The sequence below is a fragment of the Puma concolor genome, chromosome B1 (genome assembly GCF_028749965.1).
Source record: "Puma concolor isolate L17-30 chromosome B1, mPumCon1.1.hap2, whole genome shotgun sequence".
NCBI classification, from domain to species: domain Eukaryota; kingdom Metazoa; phylum Chordata; class Mammalia; order Carnivora; family Felidae; genus Puma; species Puma concolor.
The window spans coordinates 14879994-14895014 of NC_141670.1; the positions used below are offsets into that span (position 1 = coordinate 14879994).

General features: G+C 43.4%; 1 long non-coding RNA gene across 1 annotated transcript in view; it reads left to right on the plus strand.

Moving 5' to 3' along the window:
• LOC147581469 (uncharacterized) overlaps positions 1–15021 on the plus strand; it is a 30363-nt gene that overhangs the window by 13493 nt on the left and 1849 nt on the right. The window lies entirely within an intron of this gene.

Here is a 15021-nt window from a genome sequence, read left to right on the forward strand (position 1 = left end):
TCACTGAGTTGGTCAGGGGGGAGAAAGAACTGAGGGGCGCAGTGGCCGGGTAGAGCCAAGAGCTGGATAGCAGCACCTTCCTGAAGGCCACGGGCATCTCTGGTTGTGCGGCTCCGAGGAACAGCCTGGCTCACAGGTCTGTCTCCCACGGCGCAAAAGGAACATCACTCCCGTTCGACCCAACTCACCCACAGTGGATTCTATTTATCATTCTTTTTCTCTGCCTCTAGAATCCTGCCAGGCAAGAATGCTGCCTCAGGGCCACCAGGCTGCAAAGTACGACAGCCTGCTCTCAGGGAACCATAAATATTTGGAATTTGAAGTGCATTGCAAACTGAAAGAAAGAAAGAAAGAAAGCAAGAAAGCAAGAAAGAAAGAAAGAAAGAAACAACACCTTAGGAAACTAAAGTTTGGGAACAAGTTAGCTAAACCCTGGATTCCTTGAAATGCATGTGATAAACATTGCCTTAAAGTTGACCTTTTTGCAAGAGTTTCTGGAAAGTGATGGTTAGTGGGTTTTTTTTTTTCTTTTAATGTGATAAGAATTCACTCTGCCAGCTGAGCATGTACTTTGGGGTGAGAGCAGGTTCCTTTCTCTGTGGGAGACAGAAGCGTTCGAGTGAGGCCCTCTGGGGGAGTTCTTGATGCTGGCTACAGCTTTGATGAAGGCTTAAGCTGAAAGATACATCAAGTTTGAAATACATATTTTACAAGTGGAGGGCGTGGGGCACTGTCCTGGATTCCATCAGGCATGCACAGAGCCTCCTGTCACGCAAGGCAGAGGGCGGGTTGGGCTTACTGCTCAAGTCCCTGAGGAGACAAGGTCCCCTCACTCACCCTCAGGAGCAAAGTCACACAACTTCTTCTGAGATCTGTCTAAACTAGGAAAATGAAATTATCTAATTCTGAGGAAGGCAGAAAGCAATGTTACACAAAGAAAGAACAAAGTAATCATTTGGCTAAATTGTTTGGTGAAGTTTTAATGCTTCCTCCTCCATAGTCCTAAATGGGAAACTCCCGGAGCCGTGGTTTACTGTGCATAGACCAGAGTTCTCGAGGCCATGAGCACAATGGACTGTCAGGGTCAAAGGCAGGGCCTTGTATCCTAAACCGCCACATCCTTTTGGGGAGCTATCACAACTGGAGAGGGAGCGGTGGTAGGAGTCAGGGCTGGGGCTGGGATCTGGGACGTGGGGAGAGAGCAATGTCGGCAGATAGGAAATCAGACCCTTCAGACTTGTGCAGTAGGACTGTTTTCACATCATTTCCCTCCTTCCACCCCAAGACCGCTGTCACTGGCGGTGGGGCTAACCCAAATTTCAGCGTGAGGGTTAACCCCCTGTGTCATTTATCCTTCCTCTTGACGTCTCACAGAGGGAAAATCTGGTGATGGCCTACATCGAGGGGAGAGCTAAAAGGAAAGAAGGACAGAAAGCATCATCAAAGGCCCCAAGGTGTGGAAGGCAGACACTCAGCTCTGACCGCCCTCCTACTTGGGGCATGACTGGCTCAGACCCTTTAACCACCAACTGGAGCACCAGCTCCTTCTCCATCCTGTGCCTCTGACCCCTGCCAGCTTCACCACCCCCAATCCTGTCACCTTAAGCATAGTTCTGATCCCTGGTCTCCAAATCCAGAGTGGCAAATTCTAGGAATCCGAAGGAGATGTGAGAATTTGATAGAATAGCTCCAGGGATCAGTTTGGATCAGAGTCTGGTAGTAAAGAACAGTTTTGTTTTTTTTTTTTTAACCTTATATTAGGCAAAATGGTTCTATTTCATATTGCCTTTTGATTAGCGTTGCCAGATGTAGAAATAAAAACACAGACGCACTGACATACGCTATAACGTGAATGGACCTTGAAATCAGGCTAAGTGAAGAAGCCAGTCACAGAAAACCACATATTGCATGAGTCCATATAGGTCAAATGTCCAGAATGGTCAAATCTGCAAAGACAGAAAGTAAATTAGTGGTCATCTAGGGCTGCAGAATAAGGGGACCCTGGGGATGGGGAGTGACTGATAATGGCTACAGGGTTTCTTTTTAGAGTGATAAAATGTTTTAAAATCAGGTTGTAATAATGGCTGCACAACTCTGTGGTATACTAAAATCTATTGCCTTGTATAATTAAAATGGTGACATTTCATGGCACATGAATATCTTAATAAAGCTGTTTTAAAAAGTATAAGATAAGAAGTTAAATTTGAATTTCAGATAAACTATGAAAATAAATTTAGCATAAGTATATGCTATGCAGTATTTGGGACATATTTATACTAAAAACATTTTCATTATTTATTTGAAATTCACATTTAACTGGATATCCTGTATCTTAGTTGGCAACCCTACTTAGGATTTGATTAGATGTCTCAGAAAACACCAATCAACAGCAAAAGTAAGAAGAAATAGTTCATGAGATGTCATTTAAATGAGATTTATGGGGACCCCTACGTACTACTTTGGGGCATCAGAATGCTTAACAATTAACCAAGGCCAAGAACTTCTTGATTTAATAATACTTATTTTTAAAAAGTCTAAATGTAGCTGCCATTGTGAAGAAATCCAGGAAGAAAAGAAATAGCCTTGAAATTCTACATTAAAAAATTTCTAAAAATTATAGAAAATGTTTAGAAGTGAGAAGAGCTGGATATTTTATAAGAGCCTTCTGATCTTTACATTTAATGAATCTTGCCATCAAATTAGAAACATTTTGGGGGAAGTTCATCAGTGTGGATTGTAAAAATTTTTGACTTGTTCAAGTAGATGAAAAATTATTATAACATATTTTCTATACAGTGTTCTTACACGGTAAGATTTGCTATAAAGTAAATATTGTCATGCTTATGGAAGAAAATGAAGGCAGCACCTCTGAAGGTGTTACACGTATATATATCATACACACATGTATATGTATATACATGTTATATATGTGTATATCATACACACGCACGTGCACACACATATGTGTATGTACATATATATGTATACATGTGATACATGTATCTATATCATACACACACCCACTCACGCTGGTACATACACATTCTTTGGATGTTTTGTATTTGTTTTAATGGGATGTCTCGGGTTGCAAATTCTGATAAGCAGAATTGTTTAAGTTGGCACTCGCGTAATGGTCATCTCTACAGAATGACTACATCCCTGCTTTGATCCTGGAAAATCTAGCATAAAATTGCTACAGCGGTATAAATCAGTGCTGGATTGGGGCACCTGGGTGGCCAAGCCAGTTAAGCATCCGACTTCAGCTCAGGTCGTGATCTCATGGTCCGTGGGTTCATGCCCCATGACGGGCTCTGTGCTGACAGCTTGGAGACCGGAGCCTGCTTCGGATACTGTGTCTGCCTCTCTCTCTGCCCCTCCCCGGCTCATGCTCTACCTCTCTGTCTCTCAAAAATAAATAAACTTAAAAAATCAGTGCTGGATTATGTAGCAACTATTAGCAAGTTGTGCTTGCAATACTCGTATTCAGGCTCTTAGGCCAGTGGTAACAGCAGCCAGTATTATTTTTCTTATCTTACAACTGAGAAAACATAAAACTGCAATACATTTTTCTGAATTTAATAATTTTATAAATTGAAATTCCAATATGTTGGGGTTACATGGCATGGCATATAACCAAACCTTAGATTTTTGATTACATATTTTGAATAAGTAATAGGTGTTGAGTTAATTCCTTATACTGTGAAAGCCCAACTTTCCCAGTGATATTGGTGAGATAAAGGATACCATTTTCTAAATAAAAATTAAAATTACACATTAAAAGATACTAAAATTAAATTAAATTGGCAAGTTCCACATAAGTTCAGTGGAAGAGACCAGTCTTGCCCCTTGAATAATTTCAAAGAGCATAAGTGATGGATGTTACACGTGATCTCAACAGTGGGCGATGATTTTCAGAACACTTTTCCTCTTCCTACTTACACCTGGAGTTTTAAAAAACCATTCATTTAGGTCACATCTTGAGAATTAGATCCCTAAGAGGCCATTACATAATTGTTCTCTTTTGCAAAAATTCCTTTTAAGGGCTGAGGTCTTTATATAAGAAAGAGTTTTCAAAAAGAGAGAGTGTGTATTTTTTTTTTTTTTTTTTCAAAATAAGAAGCAAAGAGTACAAAGAGCATTTGGGGATTGAATCTGTTTAAAAGAAGAAAAATTCAGGCAGCTAATGTTGTTCCTTAGATTCATGAGGGTGCTTTCTGCTGAAACTTTCCAGGACTGGGGTGTTTCTGGGGACCGGAGCAGGGAGAATGCTGAGCACCCCGGAGCTGGCACTGTATCCGGGCGTCTCCCTTTTCCACCTTATCTAGTGCTGCCTCATGTGGGCTGTTGGATTCTGGCCCCAGCCATGTTAATTAAAGCCACAATACAAATGAAGACGTTCCAACTTCCCTAACATGCCAAGATAGGAAATTTGGGGTCGTAACTGAAAAGTCACAGAACTGGTGGACTCAATAGTCCCCTCAACTGGAGAGAGAGCTCGCTAGATTCAACCAAAGGGACGGATACCACAGGAGAAGGAACAGCTGGAAAGAGAGGAAGGTTTCTGTGCTTGCATGGCTAAATGATTTAATTAGAATCTCTCATTAAAATTAACCACATCGCCCAGACTTTATTTAGCAGGCAAGAACATTTGCAAATTGCAATGGTACACAAGGCTGGGGAAGAAAATGACCCATGATGTTCCCACTTGGGATTAGTGTAAAAAACAGAGATGAACTTCACAAGGGCTGAATCTCTTAGTCGTGAATCACAAAGTAACCCATTCCTTTTCATTCATTCCTAAAGACGGAATATATTTGAAGTCCGTACTACCATTTTCCATTTTCTTTTCACCCAGTAGCAGACACTTTCTCTGCTATCTCATTAAAGTCTTAGTGTCATATCTGTGGGTCCAGGTAACCAAGTTACCAGGTTTCAGTCAGCCAAATAAGGAAAGTGTTAGAGCCACTACCTGCCACTCGGCTAACACATTGAATCAAGAACACACTGAATCTCTGTTTCAATTTATATTACGTTAACATACATTATTATATATTTCCATAAACAAATTCAAAAACCCAATTCAACATTGTATTCCTTCCACTATGCTCCAACATGTTTACTGGGTTCACAAGCATGCCCTCAAAGTTCCTATTGATATAAAGTGGTAAAATCTTGCAGTTCTTCTGATGTGTATGGCCTAGGTCATATGTTGTACCTGTTGGGGCCTGCTGGAATTTGAATCTGGTCTAGAATGAATAAGTTCACCCTGAGGAAGGTCACCAGTCTCTTGTGTATGGCCTCAGAAGAGACCGCGTCAGGATCTTCAAGCACAAGGATGAAAACTTCCTCAGACATAGGAGAAAGAATTTCTTCTACTGGCCAAGAAGACTCGGCAGAACTTGGGGACTCAAGGTCCCTAGCTGTGTTGATTTCCTATATCTCCCCTTCCCAGTTTTTAGGCTCCTCCTCCTTTCTAATTATTGCCTTAACTTTAGCAAAAGAAATCCTGTAAAGTTGGAAATTCAATTGGATTGGACTTTAGGTTTGGTTTTCAGAAACCTTGGCCCCATAGCTACAGGAAAAAGGTTCGACTTTGGGGAAAAAAAGCATAGATTTCTTGTCCCTTAGTCAGAACTTGAGTTAGGAATTTAAAGCCCTGAGCGTGTCATTCCCCCCCCAAGTTCTCCAGAATGCAACTAAACAACCCCATTATATATACGAAGGTTTTTATGGAACAAACTACTTCATCACCCAAAGCTTTGTTTGCTAGAGACATTTGATTGCCAGTAACCATTAAAGTAACTTTTGCTGTGCATCTCACAGACCACCATTACCAATTATTACTAATGATCCTGGTCATTAGTGCCTTTCAGTTGAATAAGGTCAGAGAACCAATTTCAGATAGTCTAGAACTGGTGCAGAGAACATCCTCTGACAACAGTTGCCAAGTCCAGGCTCAGTCAGAAAAGCCAGATCGCTGTAAGTGATGCAGAATAATGGGATTATTTTAGGAATCAGAGCTTACACAGTTGTGGAAGCTGCTTGGGGACTCTGTGCAAGGCTGTCGCCCCTCCGTCTGGTGATGGTCCCAAAGTCCTTATAGGTTACCTAGACCGGCTCGTGGGGAAGGAAAGCTAGATGTGAAGTGGGGTCAGCAAGAGCAGATCATGACCCATGAGAAGAAACCAGAACCCATCTATCAGTCACTGCCTGTAACCCTGATAACACAGGGAACCTGTAGGAGGAGCTGGTGGTCTTCACCATGGAGCTGTGCGCATGCCTGGCCCAGGACTCAGAGAAGCCGAAGAAAGAGATGTGGTGGGAAGGAGAGGAGCACCAGCCTGGGCGAGCCAGCAGATCCGTGACCACGCGTGCCAGCCAGCACACTGCCGGGGCCCTGCACTGACCTTCAGAGCATAAAAATATGGCAGAGGCTTCACTTCTGACTTCCAAGTAATCGGGCAAATTTCTCTTGTTACCAGCCCTAAGCCAAGAATATGCAGGGAAGAGAATGCTGGAAATGTAGTTTCAGTTTAGCTAAGTTGATACAGGACAGTCACCGTAGCAGCAAACAATATTTCCCATTGTTATGCAGTTTACATTCTAGTGTGAAAATAGACTAAGAAATAAATACACGTATATACCTATATCTATATCTATACCTATATCTGTATCTATATACACATCCCTATGGGTGTGTTTGTACGTGTGTATTCCTTATTACAACCTTCTGATAAAAGTGCTTGTATTATCTCTATTTTACAGATGAGGAAACTAAGGCAGAAATAGCTTAAGTATTTTGCCCTACAGCTCCAAGCATTTGTCCTATAGCTCATAGGTACCGGGGCAGTTCGCAGTCAAAACCCATGGCAGTAATTGTTCCTCTGTTCTGTTTATTCTGCATGAAGCCTTCCCCAGGCACTCAAACTGCACAGTGCTTTCAGGTGATATCACAGATTGTGGCCGTTTATTGCATTCATATAGTTTTGTCCTGTAATTTATTGTTGCATTTATTGATAATCCTCTCCAGCTGGACATAAATCTGAGCGATAATATGACTTTTATTTTTGCATGCCGGCTCAGCTGCTAATAGCGTGCATTTAGCGGGCACTGTTGCTCTTTGTTGCGCTTGCTTAATGCCGTTGATGGTCGGAGCAAGGCGTGTGTACCTGTGGCCTGAGCAACACTGAATCCGAAAGAAATCTTTCCTCAATTGCTTTTGTCAGTTCTTTGAAATGTGCCGAAGAAAAGAGAAAACAGTCAGGGCTCCATCAAGGGTCCCCCTGTGTGCTGGTCTTGTGATAATCACATAATCCAGACAAGTCAGGGCAAGAGAAGAGCCGGGGAAGAATGAGGGGTCAGCGCAGAAGCTGGTCAGGTGGTGCTCTGTGCTTCCATCTTCCACGAAGAAGGATCATTCCACAGGATTATTAAATGAATTCCTGTAGTTCACTCAGCCGATGGAAGGTCTCAGAGACTTGAACCTTCAGGATCGGGCCCTGCAGTTTTGTGTGTCCCCGGATGAAAAGGACCTTTGTTGACTCTCGCTTAGATTGATTTAACATTCGGCCCACAGAAAACGGAAGGTGGTGTATGACATTGAGGGGAAAGGGGCCCCCACCCAGCTCCCATCACTTTGGGCATCAGCTGTTATTGGCCTCCCATGAAAACACTGGAAGGGAATTTGTTTTGTGGTCAGGTTTCCTTTTTAACATCATTACAGTTATATCTGCAGTATTTCCTCAAATATGTGAGGGGAAGGGAGCGGTGACTTCCTAAAGGAAAGTATTTATATTTTTAGACTGAAATATGCTTTTATAAAGCTTTTCTCAAAAAAAAATTCATTAAAAAAAGAGAGCTCTGAATAACAAGAAAATACCTCTGAAACCATAGTTAAGTCAGTGTGGCCTGTAAAATATAGTTTAATGTAACAGGGAAAAGATGAGCAATTTTGGTTTATTTCAAAGGACGAGCAGAAAGAAAGTGCTTCTGGATTGTGGAATATCTGCCTTGACCCCACTGTATTTTGCGTTGTCTTGCTTTAGGCTCACAGGCCGGCAGAGTCAGGAGAGCCATTCTCTTTGGGGTGATAGGGTCCAGCTCGCGCTGTGAATGATGGAGGGGTGTGAGTGGGGAAGTGGGGGAAGCCTGGGAGAGACGCTGTCTTGTGAGGACACAACCCATGCTGTGTTATAAACTCCCGTGGATTATTGCTCAGGAGGGTCCTAGAGGGCATCCAGTCCAGTGTTTTGCATGTTGTTAACCACGTCTGCCGGGGGGAGGAGGGGAGCCCAGGAGTCCACATGCTTAGTGTGCAGCCCAGAGGAGCTAGTCCAGCACCTACTGGTGCGGTGGCGTCATTTCACAAATGAGCAGGCTGTGGTCTAGAGAGGTAATGGGACTCAGAACAGCAGCCAGTTTAAGACAGAACCCACTTGAGACATGTGGCTTAAAGAGGGACACTGTGTCGTGCAAGTATGGGTATAGACGGGCAGACAGAGCCTCCACGATATGCTTTATGGGGCTCTGGGAAGACAGTCTCCCTGGCCCTCCAATCGTCTCTTACTTGCTCGTGCTGAAATCCTTTAAAGAAGACACAAAATCTTGGGGCACCTGGGTGGCTCAGTCGGTTAAGCATCCAACTCTTGATTTCAGCTCAGGTCATGGTCTCATGGTGCTTGAGTTTGAGCCCCACATCAGTCTCTGTGTTGACAGCATGGAGCCTGCTTGGGTTTCTCTGTCTCCCTTTCTGCCTCTCTCTCTCAAAAATAAATAAATAAGCATTTTTTAAAAAATTTTTTTTTTCAACGTTTTCATTTATTTTTGGGACAGAGAGAGACAGAGCATGAACGGGGGAGGGGCAGAGAGAGAGGGAGACACAGAATCGGAAACAGGTTCCAGGCTCCGAGCCATCAGCCCAGAGCCCGACGCGGGGCTCGAACTCACGGACCGCGAGATCGTGACCTGGCTGAAGTCGGACGCTCAACCGACTGCGCCACCCAGGCGCCCCAATAAGCATTTTTTTAAAGACCCAAAATCTTTATGTCACAGTTAGAGTAACATATGAATGCTCTTTTAAAAAGTAACCAGAGTGTGCCCTGAATAGAGGGAAAGTCACAGGTCACAGATGGAAGACGGTTGGAAGGTAGGAATTTTGTTTCCTAAAATTTTTGTTATGAAAGTTTCAAACATTCATAAAAATTAAAAGAATAGTATAGTGATCACCCAGATACCTATCATTTATATTAAAAAATTTTAAACATATCCCCCATATTTGTATATTTGTATCACCTATCCATGCATATACATCTGTTTGTGTGTGTGTGTGTGTGCGTGTGCTCCAGGATGAGCATTTGTCTAAGAATATGGAGTGCAAGATAGAGGAAAATACCAAGATCCACCGCATAGACATTTAGAATTTACTCAGGGTCATGGAGTCAGAGGAAGGAACTAGACCCAAGATTTCTGGGATCTCAGACTCTGCTCTTTCCTCTGTGCAAAACATCCTATTATTAATCATGATGATTCATACCCAGCACTTTGATCACGTGTTAGAGCCTTCAAGTTGCTTTCGCATAATGCATATTATGTTCACTGCCACTCGACCTAGTGTTAGGGAAAGAGGAGAATGTCAGGGGAAGGGGGATGACACAGGGTGTGGGATGTCCTGAAAGCCCAGGTCTTTCCAAGGAGTTAAAGCTCAAAAGATGAGGCGCTGTGTTTTCTCTTGTTGGTTCTTTTGAAGTTTCAAGCGGGAAAAGTTGGAAAAACTAACTGGGAGCTGTCAATACGTAAGGAAGAGGCCGCGCATTTCGCAGGGAGACAAATGGGGTGGTGACGCTGGGATCTTGGGGACACACACCTGCTTACACTGTGTGTTGGCACCTGTCTCTCCTCTAGCCTTCTCACCTGAGACTGCTTCTTTCCGAGATTCCCTTCTTCCCATCTTTTCAGCTGGGTTGGGTGCCCCTCCCCCCCACCCCCAGCCTCTGCCCGCCACCCCCACCCAGTGCTTAGTCCTATGCTTGCATTTTCACTCTGGGCTGTGATTTCCTGTTTATTTATTTGTTTCCCCCACTGACCCACAGACGTCACAATGGCTGAAATTGTGTCCTCATCGCTTTTATCGAGCTCCATCCCTGCCACCGGCAGACGCACAATAACATTTGTTGAACAAATGACCAGAGACCATAAACGTGTGAAGGTTTGAACTTAAACTCGGTGTAGAGGGTTTAACTGCACGTGGAATAACGTGGAGCGGGGTTTGTTTTCATTTCATTTTATGCTTTGTTTTTCGAGAGTGAGAGGCCAGTGAAAGAGTTCAACAAGTATCTGAGGAAGAGAGGAAACAGAGTTCAATGCAGTCAGGACAGAGGCTTAAGCAGGTTGGCAGGTACCCCACGGGAATATTTGAGGAGCTAATGACTCATTCTTGGGGACAGAAAAAAGTGAAGAGTTTTTTGAGTCCTGTGCTGTAGTCAGCAGGGTTGGAGGGTGCAAACCGCAGGTGGAGGAAAACACCAGGGGCAAGAGAGGGACATGGGTGTGGCCGCAGCACTGCCCCCCGGAGCAGCCAGTGCATTGCTGGGTTTTCACAAAGGGCAAAGGTGACTAGTTCAAAATAAGCTCAAACGCACCCTCAGCAGGTCTTTTCTAGTCTCCAAAGGAAGAGGCTTAAGTTTCCAGGAGAAATTTTAAATTTATATTTTCATTTAAAATACGCATAACAGGGGCGCCTGGGTGGCACAGTCGGTTAAGCGTCCGACTTCAGCCAGGTCACGATCTTGCGGTCCGTGAGTTCGAGCCCCGCGACAGGCTCTGGGCTGATGGCTCGGAGCCTGGAGCCTGTTTCCGATTCTGTGTCTCCCTCTCTCTCTGCCCCTCCCCCATTCATGCTCTGTCTCTCTCTGTCTCAAAAATAAATAAACATTAAAAAAAATAAATAAATAAAATACGCATAACATAGGGGTGCCTGGGTGGCTCAGTCGGTTAAGCGTCTGACTTCAGCTCAGGTCATGATCTCATGGCTCGTGAGTTCAATCCCTGCGTTGGGCTCTGTGCTGACAGCTCAGAGCCTGGAGCCTACTTCGGATTCTTCTCCCTCTCCTTCTGCCCCTCCACCGCTCGCACTCTGTCTCTTTCTCAAAGATAAATCAACGTTAAAAAATTTAACATATACATAATATAAAATGTGTCATTTTAACTATTTGAAAAATGTTTTAAAAATTGTGGTAAAATAGGGGCGCTGGGGTGGCTCAGTCAGTTGAGTGTCCAACTTCGGCTCAGGTCATGATCTCATGGTTTGTGGGTTCAAGCCCCGCATAGGGCTCTGTGCGGACAGCTTGGAGCCTGGAGCCTGCTTCGGATTCTGTGTCTCCCTCTCTCTCTGCCCCTCCCCTGCTCATGCTCTGTCTCTCTCTCCTTCCAAAATAAATAAACATTAAAAAAAATTTTTTTAATTGTGGCAAAAGACATAACATAAATTTACCATGTTAATCATTGGAAAGCATATAATTCAGTGGCATTAAGTACTTTCACATTGTCGTGCAGCCAACAGTGCCATTTATCTCCAGAACTTGTGTCATCTTCCCAAACTCCATACCCACAACAATAACTTCCCACTCACCCCTCTCCCTAGTCCCTGGCAACCACCACTCTACTAAATCTACCATAACTATAATTACTATCACTGCCATATCTATGAATTCAACTCCTCTGGGTGCACGTATAAGTAGAATCATACAGTATTTGTCCTGTTGTGATTGCCTTATTTCACTTAACCAATAATGTCTTCAAGCCTCTTCTATGTTGTAGCATGTGTCAGAATTTCCTTCCTTTTTTTTAAAAAAAATTTTTTTTTCAAAGTTTATTTATTTTTGGGACAGAGAGAGACAGAGCATGAACGGGGGAGGGGCAGAGAGAGAGGGAGACACAGAATCGAAACAGGCTCCAGGCTCTGAGCCATCAGCCCAGAGCCTGACGTGGGGCTCGAACTCATGGACCGCGAGATCGTGACCTGGCTGAAGTCGGACGCTTAACCGACTGCACCACCCAGGCGCCCCAGAATTTCCTTCCTTTTTAAGGCCAAATGATGGAATAATATTCCATTGTATGTATGGACCACATTCTGTTTATCCATTTATCTGTCGATGGATACTTGGGTTGCTTTTTGGCTTTGGTGAATAAGGCTTCTGTGAACACGGGTGCACAAATGTCTCTTCGAGAACCTGCTTTCGGTTCTTTTGGATATATATACCCAGGAGTGAAATTGATGGATTATATGGTAATTTTATTTTTGATTTATTGAGGAACCACCATGCATTTATAGTGGTTGCACCATTTTACATCCCACTAGCAGAGTACAAGGGTTCCAATTTTTTTTCACATCCTCACCAACCCTTCTGTTTTGTTGTTGTTTATGTTTGTTTTGTTTTTGATAATAGCCATCCGAATGGGTATGAAGTCGTATCTCACTGTGGTTTCGATTTGTATTGCCCTGATGATTAATGATGCTGAGCATCTTTTCATGTGCCTGTTGGCCATATGGATGTCTTCTTTGGAGAAATGTCTATTCAAGTCTACTCGTTTATAAATCAGGTTTTTTTTTATTGTTATTGTTTAATTATAGGAGTTCTTTGTGTTCTGGACATTAAATTTCCAGGAGGTTTAACCAATGTCCTCTTAGTATTGGCCACGGGTTGTTCCTGATCAGACATATTCATTTCCCCTTTTTGCCTATTGACAAGTCTAGATTCATCAGAGTGACAAATTAGGTCCTCCATGCACACTCTGGTTACACCAGCTCCCCATAGATTCACCCCACCACCTGGACCTCCTTTTCCCAGCACATCCAGCCTGCAATGTTCAACTCACTTTTCAAGATCCATCTCAAAGGCAAGTCTTCCCAATTTCCATTTAAAATTAATAATTTCTTTTTAATTTCTAGGGTACTTGGTCTTCAAACTTTTTGGTCAAACACCCCCTTAAAAAGATTTTGGAAGACTGCTTAGCCCTTATAATATGATCAAGTTGAGGGGTGCCTGGGTGGCTCAGTTGGTTAAGCACCCAGCTCTTGATTTTGGCTCAGGTCATAATCTCATAGTCGTGCGATGGAGCCCCACATTGGGCTCTGAGCTATCAGCGCGGACAGCTCAGAGCCAGCTTGGGATTCTCTCTTTTCCCCTCTCGCTGCCCCTCCCCTGCTTGCACTCACTCTCTTTCAAAATAAATAAGCTGAAGAAAAAGATAAGCTGACGATACTCCCAAGTTTTTTCATTGTAAGTTTAAATAGATTTAAGCGAGATTTAATTTCCAGAGTATTATAAAACTGATAGTTTAAAATACAATTATTGTGTTTCTCTTTTAAACGTATCCGGCAGTGGTACAGTGTTCCCTCTGAAGCCTCTTGCTGTGCGACCTGTAGCATCCCGTGTGTGTGCAAACCATTTGCCCCTTTCAACATGGAGATTTCATCTCCACCCTTACCCATTAAAAAACATACAAGAAGAGCTTTTTTCCTAGTAAGAATGGAATGAAAGTGATAGAAGGCAGCGAGAGTGTAGACGTTGGTCAGTTCCAGAAGGATGAGCCCCACATCTGCTTCTCCCATCACGGTTAGCAAAACCAGACAGGTTGTGTGTCAGAGGGCAGAGAGAGTGTGTGTTTCCTGCCCTCCTCGTGCCCCAGGAAGCCACCGGATCCTGGAGAAGAGGTGACCATGGGATGAGTTAGACATCCTGCACCTCCACATGTCACAGAAACATCTGGATGATTCTCGGGGCCCCACAAGGAGCCCAGGATTCAGGGAGAGAACCCTAAAACTCAAAGGAGCAAGTGTATTGAAAGGGAACTATCTCTATGATCACGTGTATAGACCAAATACTAAGGGCCAGGCAACGCATGTCTAAGCAGATGCCGGTGTGGACAGATGACAGCAAGGGACTGGTTCACTCTTCTCCACTTCTGGACACCTTGGCATGACATATGACCCCCACTCCCCCCCACCCCAAAATGTAGAGACAACCTCGGGTAAAGAATGAGATTTTGTTTCTACCACTCTGATGTAATGGTGATGGTGTAATGGTGGCCTGAAAGATAAAATACTATGAGTTGAAGAAAAATAGAGCTGTATTTCTTACAGATCTGGGGGTGCAAGAAAAAATATACTGAGATATAGACTAGCTACAAATGTATAGAACATATTATTCTTGCTTCTCTCATTAGACATATGCTCTGAGAATGGAGGTTGTATCTGCTTTACATTAAGTGTTTGCACACTTGTGCTTGTGGAACGTGTGTGTGTGTGTGTGTGTGTGTGTGTGTGTGTGTGTGTGTGTGATGGTTAGGGTGGCTGTGATGTATGAAGAAGAACCATCCTGATTCCAGACAACTCAACCAATATTTCCACCATTCAATTTGGTTGACTTATGCCTTTTTTAAATCTTATTTTGGAATCACAAAGTCTCTCATGAGTGTTGGGAAGTAAGCATTTTCACTGAGGAAGAAAATGAACATTAGAGAGCAAACGAGTAAGAAAAAGCAGAAATTGGAGAAGGTAGAAAAGTACTAATGAGAATGAAGGAAATTGTGAGAATTTCTACCCGTTGGGGAACCAGAAGAAAGCAAGAGGTCGGGTCAAGTTCACTGGGCCATCCAGACAGCAGTCCAGGGGGGCCTCCAACTAGGCACAGGATGGCAGTCTAAGGTTCTCAGATTTAAATCCATTTCATAAATGGGCTTTCAAATCCAATTAAACGGGGCCGTAATTATAATAGCTTCAAGTTAAGCTGTTAGCTGAAATCTGAGGCCTGGAAGTTGACTCATTCCTGTGCTTTTGATCAGAGCACGAATAGATGGTTAGACACAGCAAAAGCAATAGTAAAGCAATTTTATATCTTAAGAATGTTGCCGTTTACAACACGCCAACCTGTGCTGTTCATTCTCTCGGGTGAGGAGTTTTGGAAGGGCGCTGTGCAAAATTCATGTCCCGGACTTGAAATAAGGGCTTAGATGAATAAGGTG